We start from the raw sequence: 19,754 nt of genomic DNA on the forward strand, positions 1-19,754 counted from the left end.
GCTTGGGGGTTGTTTTTGTCAGTCATTTTTTTGGGGTAGGACCATTGTAACTAGATAGCTAATCAGCCCTTCAGCGTGGGATAGTCCAGCTAATGGGAAATGCCAAGTAAGGCAAGTCATGTGGTAAATCCCAGGGAGCATGACAGCAGCCACCAGCTGAGGTCCACAGAGCTTACCAGAACTGCTGGCTCCATGGGGGTTTGCTCTCCTGACTGGTGTTCCCAGAGGCCTGAGAAGCCAGGCTTATCGGTGTGCTTTGCCAAAGAGTGAAACTTGACCTGTAAAAGAAGAGAGGCCTTACTTAATGGGAACTTAGACAAATTAGATGTGCTTCCCAGTGCCACACCCTTTCCTCCTGTAGTTGCTTGAATATACAGCATGACTGGAGAGTGCTGGAGACCTGTGGGCTCATGCCAAAACTGCCTGGAACATGAAACTGAACAATGGTCAGCTCTTTGCTCCCGTGTTGGCTTGAACCTGTATATAAGCAGGATGGGAAAACAGCTACTCTCTGGGATCATCTCAGACTATAGCATCCTGTGCAGACACAAGTCCAGCATGACTTGCTACCTGCACTGTATATCTAGCTTTTCAACTCTTTGTGCCCTGCCCCGCCTTCTCACTCTTTATTAGGTCGCATTTTAGGCAAGAGTGAAATCCAGCCTCTTCACCCATTCTTTCTCCCACTTCTCTTCATCATGTATCCTTGCTACTTGCCTTGTTGCCAGCTCTGACACTGCTCCAATTACAGAATAAGAATAAGCCAATTCAATTCACAAGAACAGCAGAGAATTAAGTCATGACAAGTGAATAGGGAGAGAGAGGAATGTGGAAATGGGGATGGATGGGAAGGGGAATTGGAGAGAAGGATAGCAAAATCTGTGGCAGACAGATTTTAACTTGATTCGGTGGTCAGAGGTTACTGGTGGAGTTGGTATCACAGCTTGGGCTACCTGCAGATATATTACCTATTTAAAGAGCAATGTTCCAATATTGACTGACTGATTGCCTGATGTTGTGTCACAAGAAGGCTGTACTTGGGAAAGCATACAGCTTTCAAGTCTTGCCTCTCTGAGCATTTTTCATCCAGAAGAATCGCAGCTAAAGGAGGAAATTCAAAACTGTCAGTCAAAGTATGATGCAAACTGATCTTTCAACTTGCTGAATCAGCTGAGCCAGAAATTTGAACACTAGTGTTGGGAGACCTTTAGAGGCCTTTTTAGAAGGCAAACTACCTCCTTAAAATGTTATGCCTCCCTCTAAGCAGAACATTTAGAAAGTAATTTGAAATCACTCCCACAAGTGTTCAGCCCTGTTTGAAGCATGACCAGCTACAGTGACCTGCACAGCACAAAAGCCAGCAAGAGAGGAGGCAAAATGTCAGCCTAGAAGTATTTGCTACAAAATATAACAAAAAAAGGAGTTAAGTTACCCAAATCTTTCTGAAGCAAAGCCAGGGGTTACTGCACCAGCCTGCTATGGTATGCTGGCACTCAGGCTGCCATTTGACACTCCCTGAGTTTCCTTCCTCCTCTTTGCAGTTTTATTTCATTAGCAGGTGAGTGCCGGAGGGGAGGGGCGAAGTTGATGTCAGCATCTGTACCAGGGCTGGGGTGGGAGCTGGTGTAGGCTTGCAAGCAAAGCAGTCAAGAATCATCAGGTAACTTGGTAAATGAGAAGGCAGGAATTCAAATGAATGTAACAAGGACCGATAAAAAGAGAGCATTTATTCTTCTGTGTTTTTTTCCTGATTTTTCTTCTGCCAGAGTCCTCTGGCAGTGTGTCCAAGTACAAGTATTGCATCATCTGAACGGACACCTTGGTGATTCAAAGCTCCCAGGACCCTGAAGGGCAAAGGAGCTGCATAGCAGATTTAAACAAATTAACACTTTCACGGGAGTTGTTCCTGTCTAAGTCAAGAAAGAGCTTTTCCTTGAGAGGAGATGAAAGGTCTCCAGCATTGTGCAAACCATCCATCTATCCTCACCACAGCTTGTAAAGTATGTACTGGGACAGACCGCAGGCTCATCTAGGAAATAGCAGTAATGGCTATTGTTAATGGGAGGCTGCAGCTGACCCAAGTTAAGATGTTATCGTACACTGAGCCCTTCTTTCCCATCAGGATGCACTCCAACCCAAGCATGGTCCTGGTTCCTGACTGCACGTTGTGAAATGCTCTGTTGCTCCCACATGAGCTGGTTCATCTCACAGGCTGTAGAAAGACAGGGAAAATAAAAGAAGCATTTTCTAGCAGTTGAGTGAGATGAATTGGTTCATCAAATGGTCAGAGGAACAGTAGAACTGGCATTAGGTGGGTGTGAATGCCACTGCCCAGAAGGGAGAGAGGAAACTCTCTGCCCTGTGGTAACAAGCCATTAACTAAGGCACGCACCTTGTGATACCCTACCCTCTGATACAGTGACATAATTGCTCATTTCATCACTTCCTGGCACAGTTCTGTGAAATGATCTGTACTAGCCTCAGGGATGTTCATAGATGTTTTTTCCAGATCATTTTGAGACTGAGAAGGGGAGGGGACAAAACGTGCCACACTGTTGGCAGATCTGAGGAGACAATAATCTTCATGTAAGTGTGAGAGGGATAAAGAAATAACCTCTTCACCCTGTTCGTGGGCTGGACAACATCTCTGACTGTGCCCTATGGATCCAGTCAGGGAGTGTGTTTGAACTGGGCTAAAAGATAACTACTGCCAAAAAGTGCCAGGCAGCCTCTCTCCCCTTTCCACTTTGGTGCACTCCTGCTGTTTCCCTTGGAGCGGCACTGATGCTCATCTTGACTCTGTGGTGAGCAGGTCAAGGAGTTAATGTGGGTAGAACAATCCCACAGGAAGAAAATGAAGATTTTTCTGGTCACTGAGATAAATTAGGTAATGGTGAAGTCAGACAAACTCCAGCTTCAGCTAAAGAGGACAACCTTTTCATCATCACCTGCTGCAATGAGTGGCACAGCTTTTTCACCAAGAGCTGTAGGTAACCAATGCATTGCACTTGCATTCCTGTTTGAATATAGAGCACCTGCCTCATCAGACATAGCCTGTCTATTTGCTATAGCTGATATATCCAACACTGTGGTATTTAGGGTCTGGATTCAATGAAGTCCAATGAGGTCATGCCAAGATATTTTCCAGAACACCATACTGAACAAGGGTACACGTACAAAGTTTAGAAAACTTAAGCAAGTGAAACAGCCACAAAATGCGCTCAGTTCATTGGTCTGCTTTGTATAATGGACATCCTTTAAAAAACCACGAATTTCAGCTTTAGCTTTTCAAATAGTGCACCACAAAGCTTCTTGTTTGTTTGCTGTGTGCTTTTTTCCCGGGTTTTGCCTTTTAAGTTTGTTTCAGTATTTAGTGGCCTTTTGTGGACTGCGTCTTGCTAGACTGAGTAGGATCCTAAGGAAATGATTCTGTAAAACCCAATTTATGGTGAGAGCACCAAGGGGGTCAGCCTTGAAATGGAAAGCAGTTCTCAGACCCTGCTCTGACAATCTGCTAAATCCCTCCAGACACTGTTGAAAGGATATTTGAGACTTCCACTGCCGGACATATATCAGTATCACATTCTATAGGAATAGTTCAAGGATGCCTATAGAAAGTTTATGATTTGCATTAAGTGCTTTGTGGTTCCTATGCTTTCCCTGCCTTATTTTTTCCCCTATGGCTAAGGTGGTACCCAAACTTCCCACCCCACCTTCCCTTCCCCACCAGATAAGGTCTTTGGCGCACATTGCAATGTAAATAGATGCTGAATAAGTGGCCAGAATAATTAAGCTTTAAAATTCTAGCCGAAGATCCATTGTCACACAAAACGGATCATACAGATAAGAAGCAGGTAATCCAGAGCAGCCTTTTACTGTCTGCACTTAACCATAAAGGCTGGCCAGAATTCAGGAAGGATTAGGTGTTTCTACAGGAACCAGAGCATTTGCAAACATAGCACTAAGCAGCTGTTAATGCTTTTAGCTCACAGCTCTGGGCCAGAGCCCATTTCTTGTGTTCCTTCACTCTTTTGCTGTCTAAAACGCTGTTACAAAAGGCCACAGGACTTTCTGCTATCGCATCAGTACAGGGGTTCATACTCAATAGCAAGTCTAATAAGTATGCTTGTGCAACTTTCTGTTATCTCATGAAATCCTATGGATGGTGTTGTCAAATTGCTACAATTCTTAGTTATCTATGTGTGGGAAGACAGTCTAATTATGATAAAATTTCTAAGTAAACAGTCCAAGTGGGTTATCATCACATTTGGTCAAAAACATATTCAGAAAAACAGACTTAGCACAAAAGATATTGAAAGATAATACAGAACATAAAAGACTTCACATCCCACCTCCACTCCCAATTATTAGTTTATTTCATGGATCTGGGCTCAATTTACAAAGAGAAGAGTGACTTCAGTGCTTAAAATATTGCTAACATCAGAGTATCTGTTTGGTATGCACAGTGTCCAGAAATAAATCCAATTTACTTCTTGCATATTTTATAATCTTTTGCTAGATGATGATACGTTATTCGCAGTTGAGTTTTTGAGTTTGTGAAGACTCTGATTTTCTATACCCAGTGGTTTACAATCTGTAGGATGAGGAAAGACCATTGCCTCATTTGACTGAGAGAACATAGGCACAAACAAGCTTAGACGGGAATTTAATATTACGCATAACCTAGTGTACCTGGGAGCTGCTGTTCTGCAGTCCCGCCACACTGCCCACCCGTCTGCCTATACTGCATCCAGAAGTTGCACAATTATAACCAGGTCAGCTTAGCAAGCTAACGAAACGCAAAACGATGGTTTTTGGCTGTTTTGGTTTTCAAGTGAATCAGCTCACAGAAACGGCTGCCCCAGTGGCCCCAGCACAACTGCAGTGCAAGGCAAACAGGTTGTGGCAGGGGGCATGCAAGGAAAAGATGAGGGTTACACTCACCTTGAGCCTTGCAGCTCACGCTCACCAGCTATTCATATGCAGTGTCGAACTGAGTTCAACAGCACGCTCAAAGAAGACCTGGCCAGAAGCGAAGCTCCATTATACCTCTTTGGTGCCATCAGAGCTACAAACACTTGCAGTTGTTCCACGGATTTCACTGAATTATTTGTGGAGCCACCCTCTTGGAGCTTTAAAATATTTTAAAAAATTAACCAAACCTTGCCTTAGGAAAATATTTTGTCTTCACATACGCAGTGAAATACATAGCAGCATGATTTTGTGCCAGAGTTTTACAAACTCCATAATATCAAACAGTTTTTTAAACATTTACAGCATTTAAAATAGCACCCATATATTAGGTATCGGTTCAGGATATTAGCTGATATAGTTTGAGAAATACACTGATGATGCAACTATATTTCAGAATCTTTGAAAAGTGTAATGAAACTTCCTCAAAGGGTAAGACTTCTAAAGCTGCAAACGCACATTTAGGCCTTTTCCTTTCTTTCTCTCTTCTCTTTTCTCATTTAAATGACAGCTCAGGAAATTCTCAGCCACAACCCAGGAAAAAGATGTGGGAGAAGAATTAATCTGATGTTTTGGTTTTGTTTTTATTATTTTGTGGAGGGGTGGGGATGGGATGGGGTGGGGGGCTGGGGGAAGAGGGGAGGAGGAATGGGGCAAGTATGGTATGAAGAAGATGAGGGTGTCTGGGTGTTGATGGGAAAGTTATGGTCACTTGAAATGAATTTCAAGTTTGGAGGAAAAGATAACTTCCAAAATGCTAGATCTCTCATGGTTTATGCTTCTCTGCTGCTTCCAAACTTAAACACACATTTAACTCTGATCAAAGAAAAATTTTCTCTAGTAAATAATACACAATTAGGCCCTTAAAGATATTTGTAAATCAGGCAGTTTTTATTAAGGCAACATTGAGTTAAAACTCTGAAGCCTTGCTTGTAAAGCTCTTTTCAGCTCCAAGTACTAAGATTTGGGTTTTGTTACTTTACCCCCCACCCCCACCCTTTTGCAACTGGGGTCAAAAAGCCCTGCAGGGCAGCATGGTTTGCGCATGCTTGCCAGGCTGCTCCCATAGCCTAAATTACCAGTAAAAGGACTAGAAATCTGAAGGCTGGCTTGTGTAGGGTAGCAGCAGTTTGGATGAGGGGATGCATTAAAACCCATTAAAAGCCAAGTGATCCCTGAAGCACAATCCTCTTTTATCTTTCTTCTCTCCGCCACCCGGAGACTAAAGAGCTCATCTCCATAGGGCTCATCTCCATAGGATTGGGGAAGTAAAGTCTTCCACAGGCTTTGCTTGTTTCTGACCCTCTGCTCTTTCTCACAGTATCTGCTGTGGCTTTACAAATTTTATTGGGAACTTTGAAAATGTTTTAAGCGTCTTTGGAAGAATTTGATAAATATACGTGAATAAGCCAAAACAAAAATATAAAACATTCTGTGACCTCCTCAAAAGTTTCTAAACTGCTACTTCACTTACGTATTAGAGCTGGGCTGTTTCTCTGAATTATGATTTTTTTCCTTTTATTGACAATACATTTCTTTCAATGACTTGTAGAAGTCCTTAATATTATCTGCTGTAATGAAACAACAGGTCTGGGTGGGAAGTCTCTATTGTATCAACCTTCAGTCTCTCTATTTCTTCCTTGGACAAATAAAACCACACAAACCAGCCCGCTGCAGGCTGGATAAACCTTTCACATAATGAATTGTTTTATGCAGAGGGTTTCTGAGGGGGGGGGGGGGGCAAAAACTAAAATGTGGTTACTATGTCAACAAACGACGGGATTTAGGCATTTTTCTCAAGGACTTACGTCTGCAGAAGGCTGAGGGAGAATTTATGGAGCGTGTTGTGCTGACACTCTTCCAGCTGTTCCTCCCCCCGAGCGGAGCAGGCAGGGGAACGGCTCCGGAGGCGGAGGCGCCTTCGGGGACCCCCGAGCGCTTGGAGCAGCCGGGGAGAGCTGGGACTCTTTGCGGAGGGCAACCGGCTGCTCGGAGGGACGGTTCAGGGGAGAACGAGAGCATCTCTGCTTTTCTTTGTGCTGAGCGGAGATCCTTATCTGTTTTGTTTGGGAAAGATTTGTACGTGCGTCTGCTGCGCTTTCTGAGGAGTCGGAAGAGAGGTAAGGCATCTGTTTGCTCTCACGAGTTTCCTTTCCTTTCGTGCCCTTTCCCCCTTCCATTCCCAACTTATGAGCGCCCACCAGCATCCGGTCCTCCGAGCGTGACCGCCGCTACCGCGTCCCAAAGGTAGCTCCGGAGGCAGCCAGGGCGGAGCGGGGGCTCCGCGGGCTGCCAGGCGCACCCCTCCGAGCTGCCATGTCCCAGAGGTGGCTCCGGAGGCCCCCAGGTTGGGGAGAGGGCTCTGTGGGCTGCCAGGCGCACCCCCTGGAGCGAGCCTCGGCCGCAGCCTCAGGGATGTGCGGCTCTGGAGTCCCGTGGGACTGTGGCCCGTGGAAAAGCCTGAAACGTAATCCACGGTCGAGTGATGCTATCCACAGTTTGAGGTTATTTGGGGGTCATGAGTGGTTGTGTTTTTTGTTATAGCATGCGATAGGTCTTGTGTGTACGTGAGGTTATTCCTGTTCATGCCTGATCTGACAGTATTAGAAACTGGTTAGAATGGGTGAGGAGTGGTAGAAGTTGCTGAGGGGGATTCAGTGTTGTCTGGGACATGAGGAGATGTGCAGGAAGCTGCCCGTGTGTAGCTGGAGTTGTTCTGTGCAGATGTTACACCGTCCTTCTTCTGTGCAGCTGCCCACATCTCGTCCTTCCTTTCCCAGCACAGATCTCTGGCAGTTCCCCGGCCTAATCCTTATGTGTCACATCTAGTCTCATTTGGGCTAGTTTGCTCACAGGATTTTGGAATTCAACAAGCAAGCACATTTTTTTACTGTGAAAGTGAAGCCACTGTGCAGCATTTTCTGCTTCCTTTACACCCACAAACTCTGAGTCTTAAAAAGCTTCTGCCTCCTCGACTCCATGTAACAGAAATGCATGAGGGCTCATGTACCAGACCACAGAAAACTCATCCTAGTGATTCTGTAGGAAAAGAACAGCTGTGTGGAAAGATAAATAAACACAACCAGTTGCTTCAAAAGTCATAAAATGGAAAGACTCCTCAAAATAAAACGTGTTGCAGGGGTCCCCAGCTCCAGACACTGCAGGAGAACTCCTGGGAAATGCAGTAATTAGTGGGAAGCTTCAGACTTGTTTTCTTTCAGCGGTTCCGCACATACAAATATTTGGTTTAGGAGAGGAAATCACAGTGGCAGGAAGAAATACTTACCTATGGAAAAGGAAAGCTTGTTTACGCTTAACGCATTGAAGAAATTGTTCACGGATGGTTTATGTCAGTGAAAATAAAACACTCCCAGTGCTGCCAAGGCCACAGACCTCAGGTGATCTGTGTATATATATGCTGGCTGGTCCTGTGAGCTGAAAGTGTGTAGGGCTACCTCGGTTTTATTCACTCTTAAAAAATAAAAAGAATAGAAAACTCAGTGAAATTTTCTTTTTTCTACATGCCTTTTTGACATTACTGTAGCTCTTTGCTCCTTTGCATATTTCCCTAGGTTTTCTCTCAGTGCGATAGAGAGAGGCATCCTTCGGAAAGGCCCAGCTTCTCCTTGCTGGCTCTCTCTTGCCTCTCCCTAACCACCTAGAAGCCCCTCTGCCCTCTTCGCACATGTCTCCCATTGCTTGCTCTTCCTCAGCTTCTGGTGTGGTGCTCCTTCCCCATCACTCTCACATCTCATCCAGCCTGGTCCTCTCCCGCTGTCCCAGCTGGATTCTGCTGCTGCTTTCATGTGTGCTCACACTGGCCAGCATGTACCACCTTCTCCTGGCTCTGTCACCACTTTGGGGACCCTTGCTTCTTTTAGGCTTTACCTGAGAGCACCCTGTCATGACAAGTTTCCTAAGGAATGCCTCAGGCTCCACATGTCCTGTGAAGGAGAAATTGCTGCCTGGGGTTCTAGCTTTGTTGCTGGCAGAGTATGTAGGATTCATGCAGAGCTCTGAGTGCATTTACTCCACACAAGCCCCTGTAGAAGTGCCCAGAGTTTCCACTGTCTGTACAGAGCTTAACATAAGAAGGGTTGCTTTTCTTCCCTTCCCTTTCACATTTCTTTTTGAAGCTTTCTGACAGCTCTGTGCCCACGAGCTTAGGTCTTGAGATGTGACTGATAGACAAATTAAGTTTTCTAGATGGTTATAAAGCTAATCCTAAAATTAGAATAATTTGTGTTGTTCAGGGGTTTGTATACATGTGAAAACTTAGCAGTAAAACTGTGGCATTAAGTTACACCTCTTCACTCAAGTAGGGATTTGCAAGGGGATCAGAGGGAGTGGTTGAGACCCTACATCTTCCCTGGATGCAGCACCTGTTCTGTGCTATGTGCCAGGGCCATCAGTCCCTTCTGTCATTTCCTTCCGCAGACCCCAATGCTAAGCCCTCGGAATCACCACTAGTGACCAGCTGGATGTAACTCCATTCACCACCACACTCTGGCCTCATCCACCTAGTTTTCACCAGCAAACAGTGTACCTGTTCACACCATGAACAGCCACTTTCTCCAGGAGTATACTGTGGAAGACAAAAAACCACGGCTGCACTGAGTGGTATGGATACTTGTGACACTCTGATCTAATTTCCTGGTTGGAGACACAGGAATCCTGGAAAGCCATATAATTTTGGCCATGAAGAGGGATTTTGTCTCATGGACATGATGGGCTATGCTCCCTAAAACTTTGGACATGCTCTGTATCCATAATGCATCACATCCCACTTGCAGGATGTTCACATGCATGGCAACAGCATGCCTGAGGGTATTATTGGCTCATTGCAACCTCTCATCTATAAATTCTTGGCAAATGGTCTAATTCCTCCTTTTCCAACCAGACTACATATCTGGATGGAATAATATGCTATTTGAGCAGGTAAGGCTAATAAGGGAATTTAAAACTGCATTAGTTTTTCCTTGCCCACCTCCTTCATGCTTTTTAAGTGAAGCAACTTGATGGGCATAATTCCTGAAGACATGGTACACCAATGAGATGCACTTCTCAGGGAGAGCTGGAAATGAAGATTTCCTTGTAGGCATTATAAATCCTTTCCAAAGTCTTTTTCCTTTTTGTGGATTAGTACAATCAGCAAGCAAATAGCAGATGAGTGAAGAACAATCAAATACGCCCAAGTTATGAGTGACTAATTGGTACTTGTCACCTTTCTTCCAGTTTGCAATGTCATTACTGATAGTGGCACTACAATATGTCATCTGTTCTCAGAGGGGCCACAAATCTACGCGGAGAATCACTTATCTAATTACATGCTTTTGTTTCTCCTCTCATAAGTATGCTAACATGTTGTCCTGTGAGGTTTGAAAAGAACATAATCTATTTGCTGTATCTCTTCCAGTCCATGTTTCTTGTGCAGTTTTTGTCATCTAAATATAGCTGCCCTTTAGATTCCAAAACACAAGGAACAGTGTGGTTTGTCAGTCCTTGATGCTGTTCTTTCTGCATATTCTGTTTCAGAGACCTAGAAGGACATAAGCAGAACTCATTTCCAAGGGATTATGAAGCAGCTGTGATAAACTTAGGCTGTTAATTGGATAAAAAGTTGGTGCCTCTTAATGAGCTGCATGAATGTTTTTAACATTGAATACTTAAAGGGGAGAGGGTGAGGGGAAATTATTTATGATTATTAGAATCATTTAATGTGACTATATCATAAATATTTCTGTTTTGTGAGGCTTGAAACATTGTTATTGTGAGCAAACGAGGATGTAGTATCTTTAGCTATTTGCTGCCCAATTATTGATTCCAAATATTGGAATTTCTAGTGGTGTTTTTTAAAGAAAATAATAACTATGTAATTGCAGATCAGCAGACAGGAGATCCAGAAATTTTATGTTTCACAAAATAGTGCCATTGTAGTCTATTCAACACAATAGTAAGTGTCAAAGACCTAACTATTTATGGGAAAATGAAGTCCCTAGGAGCTGGGCACTGTAACGCTCTTCCTGCCTGCTGCGATACAGCAGACTGTCACACCTGTATGTGTCCCAGCCGAGGGGAAAAGGTCAAGGGCTGCAAGAAGGACTTGAATAAGGCCATAGAGGGTTTTAATTAGAGGATTTTAACAAGCTTCCCAACTAGATGAGAATTACAGCTGTGTGTGAGCTCCTGTGGCAGTATAGAGCAGCAGCAGCAGTAATCTTCATATGCTCCATGAAGCGTGGACAGCTTTTGAATGGCAGTTGTGTAATGAATTGATTTAGTAGGGGCAGGCTCAAGACCCTTCCTGCAACTGTCAAAAGCAACCCCATCTTCCAGGAAATTGCACTATTGGGGCAGCAGACACATAGTTTGCCCATAGAGAAACCTCCAGTTTTATAAGGCAGTATATTCAAAGGTTAGCCAAGACAATGTAAACCTCCACTGTGTAAAACTAGTAGCCCAAATTGCACAAGCTGAACCACTGAAATATTAATATTTTAAGTCATCTTGGTCTGATTTAGATTTAAGCAAAATATTTGGCTCAACTGGCCAATCAGTAAAGTGAAGCAAAAAGAAAAATCTTACAAGTTTGAATCTGCCTATTCAGGTATTTTATTAGTAGTTATGACAGGTTTATCACTCTGTGTAGTACTTTAGTGGCTGGCACCACTTATTAAAAGAAAAGAGATTTTTCTTTTCCTGCAGAAAATTGAAAGATGGTTCTCGCTAGGGTATTGTAGAATTGCAAAATACTGAGACAAGCATGGCGTCAAGGAGTGACCCTGGCTCATGCCATGCATGTTTAGGTCTTATGCTGTATTAATTTGAGAATGCTATGATGGATAATTACATACACACAAGTACAAAGACACACATATGATTTTAATGACAAAACACCAAGCAGATGTAGTAGGTAGGTGATGAGAAGGTGAAGGGTATTCAGTCATACAAGTCAGAAGTTGTAAGTCTTCCCTTTGAGCTTCCTGGCAGAGTTTTAATAGCTCCTACATGCCAAGCTGGGAAGCTACAGGGCAGAGAAAAATAACAAGTCTTTCTCTAGAGCAGAGGTATCTAGTGGTGATGAATGACTATGTACCACCAAGATAAAAAACCCGCAGAGAAAAGCAGTGAAAACTGCTGAGTTCCCCCCAGTAGGGAATGGGCTGTATCAGGAAGAAGCAGGGAGGTAAACTGACTGTGACTCAGACTTCCTTATCTCTGCAAGGTTTATTTCTCTATAAAAACATGTTACCCTACAATAACTGTGTTTTCTGACACTGATTCCTAGTCTGTAGCTCCCTACAGAACAGACCTTTCAAACTACAAGACAGGGAGAAGGGATCATGGTTGCTCAGGGGATGACAGCCCAGTGTCCCTGCAGAGGCAAAGCACTGCTTTATCACAGGCACAGTGAGTGATGTCTTTGAGCCTCAGTGGTGTTTGCCCTTACTGCTACATTTATAATGATCTTCACATCACTTTTTTTCTCCACCTGGATCCCTGATTGATCCCTGAAATTGCCTAACCTTCCTCTCTTCACTGTGCACAGCTACCGCTCCTGAATCCTATCATCTACTTCGTTATGGTACATGATTCCTCTTCACTTGGAACAAAGCACCCTATCTCTCAGCCACTTCTGCCTTCAGATTTGACTGTAAAATCTTCTTTCAGAGTCAGACTAAAGAGTTGTTTAATCTCCCAGGCAAATCTCCTCTTTTTTAAATATAAGCATCACATTTTCTGTTCTTCACTCACATGGTTATCAGTCTCTACTGGAAACCTCATTAATCATCCTTGATAATGCACATGAAATGTCTAATTTTGGTTAATTCTCTGTTCTGAGGGAGAGATAGTAGTTTGTGTTAGTTCATCTTTTGAGAATTTGATTTTGCAGTTGTTCTCAAAGTGTTAACATAGTATGTAGGTATGTGTCCTGGAGAAGTTGTTTCACTTGTGCTAGCTGGATAATTTTAAAGAGAAGGAAAACACTTTACAGGACTAAACCCCCAACTCATATCAGTGAAATACAGCAGTATTCAATAGGAACAAAAACTTGGCTTACATTTGCTCCCTGAATTGTCATTACATGAAGCCAAGATAACAGATAATAATACACATTAATGTGATAAAAAGAGTTACTTATCACACAATTTTAATCCATCTCCAAGCGCACTGCAAATTTCAACAGTCAGTCTGTTAAACAAACATCCTCCTAAATCTGTATGCACTTATACTGTTGGCACACAATGCCAAGTTAACAAGCGAAGCACCTACATCATTACAAAGAATTATATGTCTGAGATATTACATCATTTAACATTCCTATGTCTCTTTCCCTTCTTTGTCTTCCTGAAGGGAAACTGGAAGGGAAGAAGAATGCCATGCCTCCTGCTAATGAAAAGCACCAAATTTTTTTTCATAATTCATCTTTGTCTAAGATCTCTGTTCAGGACACTTAATCTTTGAAACAGTAAATTTTCTTAGTATTGCTCTCACCACATGTTCCATAGAAGCCCTTGATTTTGACTTAGAATAAGTTTTCTGCATGCTTTATCAGAATATTTTGAGTCTTAGGTAGGCTGACTGTAAATGGAGACACAACTTTACTGAAGAGCTCGTTTTGATTAGTCATTTGGTCTAAACAGTTCGATTGAGCCTGAGGTTCAACAGAAGAGCTGAGGGGTACTCAGCACACAAGAACTGCAGCAAAAGGCTGATATCTACAGTATTAGAGTGGTTCATTTATCCTGGGTCCAGCCAGGAGAAAATTCAATCCCTGCTGATACACACAGCTTTCTCCAAGCTGTGTGTTGGCTCACAGAAGGGGGAGGTGAGAGACTGACACTTGGACAGTATCAGTTATGTCTCAGGTATGTGTCTCTCTGTTACATCTGTCCTCTGTATGTGACTCAGCTGGAATGTGCCTGACCCGCAGTTGCAGTTCAGTCTGTGACACCACTGCTGCTTGGCTTCAAGGCAAGGCCCTTTGATCACATCCAGAATATTTGTTTAATAGTCATAAAGTCATATTTGACATTTCTGTAATTTTTTTCATATTTTTATTTTCTGATATGTGGATGCTTTATCCTCCCGGAAAACATACTGGATTATGTTAAACAAATTCAAGGGCAGTTTAACTACACCATAACCTGGCTTTGCCTCTACACAGGGCTTACCTTACACATACTCCCAACCATCAGCATTGTTTTCGGGAGGCCAACTTTCCCACTGCTGTGTGCACAGGTAGCATCAAGTAAAAGTTAATTTGGTGTGCAAAAACCAGCTGTCTTATTTAAAGCCAACTCATTTCTTTCATTCACCCAAACCATCCTGTTGGTTGGTTTCGCCCATTGAACTGTAGCTAAAAGTGACTTTGACTTACCTATTAGGCATCAGCTGCACCCTGTTAGCTTTAACAAGTAATTTATTCTTTATCTTGGTCAGCTTTTGCCATTTGTTTTCCTTATTAAATTAAATTCAGAAATAGAGATTTTCATAAATTAATCATCCCAGTGATTTCCATTTTACTTGTATTTTATAGCTCTAGATCAAACTTGCCAGCACTGCTTACGTATTCTGAAGTTGTTCTCTTTCATATGGCTTCCGTTTCCTAGGATGAGAAAATAAAGAAGGCTTTCATGCAGGTGTGGCAGTAGAAAGTAAGTCTGTTGTAATGTCCGAAGTTCAGATGTTCAGCAACTCATTCAGGTACCCTCTTGAGGTGGCACTGCAGCAGCTGCTGAGCTTAGCTCACGTTTTGCCAGTTGTTTCCTTCTTTCTAATGATTCTTTCCAGTGAAGGAAAGAATCTTTCTTTTCTATCAAAGGCCCTAGATTAATTTTTACCACGCTTAGCATTTCTGTGATGAGGAGTGTACTTCCTTATTCTCTTGTATTTTCAACTAGTTCTTAATTATGGTAATTTCATGTTCTGCTTCCATATGGAAGGACAGAAGCTATGAGCTTTAAATGAAGCCAGGATCTGTCCCTGTCTTAATACTGTTGCAGAGACGGAATTACAACCAGAATGCTTTTTATAAGAAGCAGATAATGCTGTCTCTGGGCAAACTGCATGAGTAATATGCTTTACCAATTAACAGACTAAATAAACCAGATTAAAATAACAATAATAATAAAGAGAAGGAGGAGCATATGTTAGGTTGCACCAACTAGAAAAATGAAATCAGTGCAAAAGTTTAGAAGGCAAATCTTGTACAGAAACCTTATTTAAAAGCAAATTCCTAACTGATACCATCAATTTGGGAATTGGGTTACTAATGAGAAGAGTTTGACTGTTTATGATACTACAAAATTGGTGTTTGAAAGTTGGCTTTTATAGATTACTGGGTTTCTGCAAAGTTCTGTCGCAGAATTTCAAATTCACTCAAAGCCAAAGCAGTTTTCATTTTGTCTTTGTCACTTGTCCTTGCTTATGACAAAGGTCAGCATTTTTAAGTATAATGATTTTGGAGCTGTTTGAAGTAAGCTATTGCCTTGTTCCAGTGTGTTAATCAGGACCTTGTAATTAAAAGTAACCTCCCACAACGAACCAAGGGCTCTGTGGCTCCTTGGCACACTGGGAGGTTTGTTGCTGTGTTGTTAAAACATTTTTATGTTGCTGATGGAACAGCTTAGCTATCCAGGAAGAAAATAGCCAAGCTGGCTAAATACCTCACTGTCACACTCTTGTGAAAAGGTTAATATGGAATGTAATACTTCCTGGTGAACTGGCTGCTGAGAGAGGAAGAAGGAACTTTGGGGATATGGTGGCATTCATTAGTAGGGCTTGGACTTTTCAGCTTGTAGAAGAGTTGAGTGAGTTAAATATGTTACTTAAAACCTGAATGACAGCATAAAATATGAGTAGCATGAAGAGAAGATAGAAGAAAAAAATCAAGAACAGCGTGCTCTTAAGGAATGAATCATTTATTTATGATTTATATAGTACAGTCATTGAGATTGTTAAAAACCAAGAATCCCCTCCTAATGGTACAAGACGCAAGTATGACCATAATTTAAATATTTGGGCAATAGTTCAGAAACTTAACTTGCATATCTGCCTATATGTCGACTGTGTTTCCCTTTCTCGTTTTCTCCTGGAAACCCATCCTTCCTGTTTGTTACTTCACCTCTTCCAACACCAATGTCTGGGAGGCTGGAAGCACCCAGGTTTCAGCACCCTGTGGTGAGAGTAGGTTTTCAGACACAGCATCACCTGGTCAGGAGATTAAAATCAAACCAAAAGGAATATCTTTCATTTGGGTTACCAATTAGTTATGGGAATTCAGTGAAATCCAAAGAATTAATGAAAATAGAAAGCAAGTGGGAAAATTTGTGGAAAAGTGCCCCAATAGAATTAGAAAACAGTGTACTCTGCATGCAGCCTCTGATTTAGGAATACTCTAAATTGTAGATTTCCAGAAGATAGGAAAGTAAAGTAGAGGGAAAAATTTTCTGTATTCATTTTGTTTCCTGTTCCTCCTTAAGCCACTTGGTGAAAAGAGAGTTGGTTAGATGGCCTTTTCATCCAATTTAATGCAGCAGGTCCTTCCTAACAACTTTCTCTTGAGAATGAGATTCAGAAATCTGGCTATAAATTTTGCCCTAGATCTTTCACTGTTTATTTCCAGTGCATATTTTTTATTTTAAATATTGACATCTCATCTGCTTTCAAAATATATATATTTCTGTATTTTATCAGCTGTGTTTTAACTTCGGTGGTAGAAACTCCCTTACTTACCATTGATAATATTGAAGAGCTAATGTGGTTGTTGAAGGTTTTACAGTCTTCCTTATGAAACAAGCTCTAAATATTAAATAATACAGATTAGCAGCTTTTGCTTTTATGGATGTAATCTGTTGTGTTTTTTCTGCATGATGGCATGAAAAAGAGAACAAGGAAGAGAGAAAATTATAGGAACTTTTTCATCTTGTTGCAAAGAAATCAGACTTTCAAGGTGAAAGACAGTGGTGTTTCTTGTGCACTGACAATAGCAGAATCAAAGCAGTGTTACTCCTAAGCCCTACAAAGAATATTCCTCTGCTGGGAACTCAGTCAGTACATCACTTTTACCTTAGCAGCAGTGAGGTACACAGCTCTTGGGCTGAGGAACTAATCTTCTCAAAGGCTTAAAAATATTGTTAAAAATAAACCAGGATAACTTAAAACATCTTGGTGGTTGTTAATCTGCTCCCCTCTGCATCTACTGTCCAGGCTTAATTGCCTTGTATGACCTGGTGATGAACTGGTCTTATGAATAGTGCTGTGCCTGGATTACTTTGCAGTTGCTAACCTAAATATTTGCAGGGAAGATTGCCCCTCTTTCAGGGCCTGCTTTGTATTGTGTGGGGCTGTTAAGATTGAGATGCCTTAATGTAATTGATATAGCAACATGTAGACATACCTACTTTTCTCTTCCTTCCCCCCCCCACCCCCAGTTTATTTCTTTGGTTTTTTTTCTGTGTTCTTACTATAGTTGAAGATTTGGCATGAACTGTTGGTAAGTGAACTGTGTATTCCATATTTCTATATTTTTGAATTGAACTTCAAGCTGACGAAAAGTAGTGGGTGAATGGTTGTGAAAGTCACCTCTTTTACTTGTGGAACATATACAGCGTGGGAAAGATGCGTTGCTTTATTAACGTGTCCAAACTCAAACCACCAGTGTGAAAATAGTACTCCTAGCAGTGTGTTTAATATTCAAGGCTTCTTAAGCCTTCTTCCCTTTGCTTGTGACTGCTGGCAGTGGTTGTAAAGAGTAATAGCAGTTTCCAGAAAGGAAATGATCCTCTGAAAATGTAACAGATTTCCATCTAGGAGCAATCAAAGGCAGAAAATCTGCAGCCACAGGAATGTTACCTAAACCATCACAGGATTCAAATCCTGGTTGCTGTGGGGAGCTTAAACCATTCCCATATCTGCCAGGGCACAAGCAATTCAGGAGGTTTCTGAAGTGCATTGAGGATAACTTCCTAACTCTGGTGACTGAGGAGCCAATGAGGAACAGCACTCTGCCGAACCTCCTCATGCTAACAAACAAGAAATATGTGGTTGAGGATGTGAAGGCTGGGAGCAGCTTTGAGTGTAGTGACCAATAGTGATGAAGTACAAGATCCTTTGGGGAGGAAACAGGACAAATAGTAGGATCACAGCCATGGGCATCCTAGAGAGAAGATAGTTGGTTGACTTTCAAGAATCGCCTCTTGAATGCTCCATGTCCAACAAGAAGGAAATCAAGCAAGGATGGCAGGAGGACTGCATGGATGAACAAGGAGCTTCTGACAACTCAAACATCAGATGGTAGCATACAGGAGTGTAGTGGATTTACATGGCAGGGTTTTGTCTATGGTGGGCTGCAGAGTCGCCTCTGTTGTGAAGAGATGCTGGGGCTGCCCTGTGTAAGACACAGGCAGTTCCAGCCAGCTCCACTGTAGGACACAGCTGAGTCCATCAGGAAAGGTGATGGTGCCCCCTGGGAAAATGTATTTAAGAAAGAGGCAAAACACTGCACAGACAGCGAGGAGTGCGAAAGTGTGAGAAACAGCTCTGTGAGCACCAAGGTCAGAGAAGTAGGAGGAGGAAGTGGTGCTCCAGGTACCAGAGCAGATGTTCTCCTGCAATCCATGGAGAGACCACAATGAAGCAGGTATCCACAACAGAGAAACTGGATGTTTCCTGAAGAAACTACAGTCCTTTAAGAGCACCCACAGGAGCAGGTACTCCTAACAGTAGCTGTGCCCCTTAGAATAACCATGCTGAAGAACTGAAGTCCATGGAGAGGACCCATGCTGGAACAGTTCTTGAAGGACAGCAACCCATGGAAAGGGTTCCACACACAACAGAGTGGGGGAAAGGTGTGAGGAGGAAGAAGCAGCAAAAACCTACTGTGATAAGCTGACCAGAACTTATCACAGTCCCCCATTCACTTACATCACTTAGGCAGGGTGGGCTTGAAGAGAGGAGAATGGAGAAACGAAGGTGAGCCTGGAAAAAAAGGATGGGTGAGGGGAAAGGTGTTGTTTTAATCTGTCTTTGTTTCTCACTATCCAAACCTGTTTTAATTAGAAAAAAATAAAATTGGAACAATTAAAATAATAATTGGAATAAATAAAATCCAAATTTTAATTGGAATAAATCAGTTTTTCCCCAAGTAAACTCTTTTGCTCGTGACAGTTACTGGTAACTGATCTCCCTGTCTTTATCTTGACCCATGATATCTTGACCTATGACCTACCTTCCATCTTATCTTCCTCCCCTTGCCCCCACCCCCCATCCCTGTTAAGGAGAGGGAGAGAGAGCATGTCTGGGTAGGCATCTGGTAGCCAAGGTCAACTCACCACCGAGAGGTAGGAGCAGGGGCAGGTGACCTGGAAGGAATAGAGAGACACTGACTGAGCATGCAGGGTTGGGGCTAGGAGAGGCAATGCTCACTGGTAACTAAAATCTAGTGAGATATATAAAGGACAACAAAGAAGGTTTCGACAAGGGAATCAGCAGTCAAAGGAAAACTAAATAAAATGTAGACCTGCTGCTGAATCCCAGTGGATCTGGGACAAAGGACATGGAGAAGGCTGAAGTACTCTGCCTACTCCTCAGTCTTCACCAGTAATACCAGCCCTGAACAAATCCAGGCCTTGAGTGGTTTAGAAATGGAAAAAGGAGAACATCTTCAGTAAGGATCAGTTCAAGGAACATTTAAATAAAACTGAATACACAAGGCCATGGGACTTGATGGGATACACCCATGGGGTGTATCCCACATGGGAGCTGGCTGATGGTGTTGC

The 19,754-nt window shown here is 42.5% G+C and overlaps 1 protein-coding gene across 1 annotated transcript in view; it reads left to right on the top strand.

Annotated features, from left to right (window-relative positions):
• The first annotated feature begins 6,885 nt into the window (after positions 1–6,885).
• SPATA13 (spermatogenesis associated 13) overlaps positions 6,886–19,754 on the top strand; it is a 72,204-nt gene continuing 59,335 nt past the window's right edge. The window contains exon 1 of the mRNA XM_027884142.1: positions 6,886–7,091. The gene's annotated coding sequence lies outside the window, so the exon portion shown is untranslated. The remainder of the gene's footprint in view (positions 7,092–19,754) is intronic.

The sequence above is a fragment of the Empidonax traillii genome, unplaced genomic scaffold (assembly GCF_003031625.1).
Source record: "Empidonax traillii isolate 1590-97213 ecotype Southwest subspecies unplaced genomic scaffold, ASM303162v1 scaffold9:size3134949, whole genome shotgun sequence".
Lineage (NCBI taxonomy): Eukaryota > Metazoa > Chordata > Aves > Passeriformes > Tyrannidae > Empidonax > Empidonax traillii.